The following is a 4,053-nucleotide window of genomic DNA, read 5'->3' on the forward strand; positions in this document are numbered from 1 at the left end:
GCGATCCGTTGCCGGACACGGAAAAAGACAAAAGACAAAAAAAAAAAAAAAAAATAGGAGTTTTGCCACAGCTTATAAAGCTTCTAGGAGCTACTGAATTGCCAACAATGACTCCAGTCTGAAGAGCCATGGGAAATAAAGTCACCAGGACGGTATTTAAGATGAACAGACCTAGGTTACAGTAGATGTGGGTGCGCTTTCAGTTTTTCCCAGTCTGCTAAGGCCAAAACTAACATTCAGAAGAAGGCTGTATGGACAATGTCAAAAAGCACAGCCACCTAACAAGCAAGTTCCATTTCTTGTTGTATTCATTCTTTGTTGGCCATTTTGATCTTTTCTTGAAGGCAGATTTGAAGATACACAATCAAACTATATGGTTAGTCACTAACTACACAAGTGAAGGAACACTTGAACAGATTGTGTACCATATCCGCTGTGCCATGATAGAAGCACTAATGAACTTTTTAAGTGCAAAAGATATCATGACTGTCCTGTTTATTCTGGACGCCATTTCAAATATCTTCACAACTGTGGAGAAACTGGCTGAAACTGAAAAAAAAATCTTAGTACAGTGAAGAGCATGGTGACCTGGACAAAATTGAAGGTCTTCAAAACCATGAAAACAAAACTATTTACAAGATTTCATTAAGCTTGACTGAGTATTTCTCTGTAGAGGAAGAAAAGGATAAGAATGACACACCAAAATCTACCTCGAATGGACGCAGTTTAGGATTATACTCTCTAGATTTTCAGTTTTAGATTTTACAGCTGAAGTAGTTTGCTGCATACCATGTTGGGTTTAAATTTGTCCTACTGTTTCTCTAGAAAGACCTCTTTTTAGATGTGATTTGTAATGCAGCACTTTTTACAACTCAAGTATACTTAAACAGTTCCAAACTATACATACTGTTCAAATCCTCTCTCTCTCTCTGATGGGTTTCTTATTTCTATGTGGAATTTGAACCAGGTGGAGTCTGCAGTGTCCTAGAAATAAAAACTAAATTCTACCCTTTTTACTTCAAAAAAAAGTACCATTTATCAAAGGCAATATAGACTGTTGAAAAAGTTTTGGGTTCATAGGCAAGAAGTTTAGGTTCATTCATTCAATCAATACATATTTACTGAAAGTATACTTTGTATCAAGCACAGCTCTGAGTGCCAAATATACAAAAGCAAACACAATAGATGTGGTACCTTCTAAAGTGTACTGTCTAGTCAGGGAGACAGATCTTCAGCAGATAAACACAAATAAATATAAAATTATAAATTGTGGTAAGTACCTTGTGGGAAAAGTAAAGGAGCCAGTGAGAGGTTATAACTAGAGGTCTAGATTAGACTGGAAGGAAGTGATATGCAAGCAGAGAAGTGAGGGCTGCATAGGATTTAGCCAAAGAGCTTAATGTGAGAAACTGAAAGGAAGATAGAGTGGCTGAATCATAGTGGGCAAAAGAAAGAATGGGATCAGAGGGAAGACTATACAGGTTGGCAGAGAGCAGAACACAGACAGTTCTGTAGAATGTGCTATGAGTTTGAATTTTATCCTTAGCACAATGGAAAGCTACTGCAGGGTTTTAACTAGGAGAATAACATGATCAGAGCTGTATTTTTAAAAGACAGATGCTATATAAAGAATGGCTCCTATAGCTTATCTCTTCGTTGATATCCCAGTAATACCTGAAAATTAACATGCCAAAATCCAATCTCATTATTTAATCCCCTTCCCAGTTTCTCTTCTCAGTTTATATGTTAGTTTAAAAGGTCCTAGCATCCACCAGCATTGTCTCTGACTGTCTTCTTTACTAGTCTACCAATTCCACCCATCATAAGATCCACCTCCTGCAAAGTCTCATAGATTCAGTCAGTTGGTATGTATCAAGGTCTACTACCTAGCAGGATTTGGAGTTTGGTTCAGCCACTTGCGTTCTGTGAAACATAGAGCATGCCATTAAATCTTTCTGAGCTTCAGTTTCCTCACATATTAAAAGCTCACAATAATACAATGTTACTCTAAAAATTAAATGAAATAATCTATACTAAAGGGCTTTGTAAATTACAAAATACCACCCATGAGTTCACTTATGTTGCTATTGTCATCATTAATGTGTCAAAGAGGGAAGGGGGTTGAGAATACAAAAGAAATATATGATATGGTCTCTGCTATCAAGAAGTAAACAATATGGAAATGCTGAGATAATATACCATAAACAAGTAAGTGCTAAAATGTCTGATGCTATCAGGGGAACAAGGAAAGAAACAAATAACATTTCTTTACATCTACTATATGCCAATGTGTTAAGTGTTTTACATTTGTTATACCAATAGGAGTTAAAAGCAGAGAAAGCTTCAGCATCACCTGGGATTCCAAAAGTGCTGAGCAGTCCTTTTACTTGCAATTCTAATTCCTCACAGAGGATGCTTTTATTTTTTATTTTTATTTATTTTTTACTCAATTTTAATTTTTTTATTATACATACATGTGGGCTACAACGTTGATTTTCAATAATTGTGTAGAATGTGTCATGGTTAGATCAGTATAGTTAGCTTATTCATCATTACAATATGCAATCATTCTTTGTGTCTGTTGACCAATTCCGCATTAGCACCCCCTCCATCTCCCCTCCCCTCAGTTTTTCCACTTCTAGTTTTCTAAAAGTTCGAAGCATTACTGTGACTGTTGCTTCTTTCTCTGTCTCTCCCTATCGTTCATCTGTTTATTTATGGATTCAGCTCCCAGCTATGACTGAGAACATGTGGTATTTCTCTTTATGTACCTGGGTTGCTTCACTTAGGATAATTTTCTCCAGGCTCATCCATGTTGTTGCAACGGGTAGAATTTCATTCTTTTTTATGGCTAAGTAATATTTCCTTATCCAGTCATCCATCGATGGACATTTAGTTTGGTTCCCCGATGTTCACTGCAGCACTCTTTACAATAGCCAACAGTTGGAACCAGCCCAAATGTCCATCATCGGATGAGTGGATACAGAAAATGTGGTACATCTACACAATGGAATACTACTCAGCTATAAAAACGAATGAAATACTGCCATTTGCAACAACATGGATGGACCTTGAAAGAATAATATTAAGTGAAACTGGTGGGAGCTAAAAATAAATGAATAAATTCACACACACATGCACACACACACAAAAACCCGGGGGGGGGGAGAAGACATAACAACTACAATTCCTTGAAGTTGATGCGACAAGCAAACAGAAAGGACATTGTTGGGAGGGAGGGGGGAGAAGGAGGTGAGAGGGAGGTTTCAGTAATGGGCCACAATAAACACCCACATTGTATATCAGCAAAATAAAATTAAGTAAAAAGGAGAAAAAATTAAATAAAATAAAATTAAATTAAATTAAATTTAAAAATCCACAATAAAATACTAGCTATTAAAATACAGCAGCACATACGCAAAATTATACACCATCATCAAGTGGGATTTATCCCAAGGATGCAAGGTTGGTTCAACATATGCAAATGAATAAATGTGATATGCCATATCAATAAAATCAAACACAAGGATCATATGATCATCTCTATAGATGCTGAAAAGCATTTGATAAAATTCAACACTCATTCATGATAATGACTATAAGTTAGGTATAGATGGAAAGTATCTCAACATAATTAAAGCCATATATGATAAACCCACTGCCAGTATCATCTTGCATGGGAAAAGCTGAAATCTTTTCTTTTAAGAACAGGAACTAGACAAGGATGCCCACTCTCACCACTCCTATTCAACATAGTGTTGGAAGTGCTAGCCAGAGCAATCAGAGAAGAGAAGGAAATAAAGGGCATCCAGACTGGAAAGGATGAAGTCAAACTGTCCCTCTTTGCAGATGACATGATCCTAGATATCGAACTGCCTAAAGACTCTACAAAAAGAACTCTTGGAGTTGATAAACGATTTCAGCAAATTTGCAGGATACAAAATCAACACACAAAAATCAGTGGCACTTCCAGTCTCCAATAGTGAACATGAGGAAGAGAAATCAGGAAAGCTTGCCCATTTAAAATAGGCGCCAAAATAAATAAAATACTTA

The sequence above is a fragment of the Galeopterus variegatus genome, unplaced genomic scaffold, assembly GCF_000696425.1.
Source record: "Galeopterus variegatus unplaced genomic scaffold, G_variegatus-3.0.2 Scaffold10608, whole genome shotgun sequence".
NCBI lineage: Eukaryota > Metazoa > Chordata > Mammalia > Dermoptera > Cynocephalidae > Galeopterus > Galeopterus variegatus.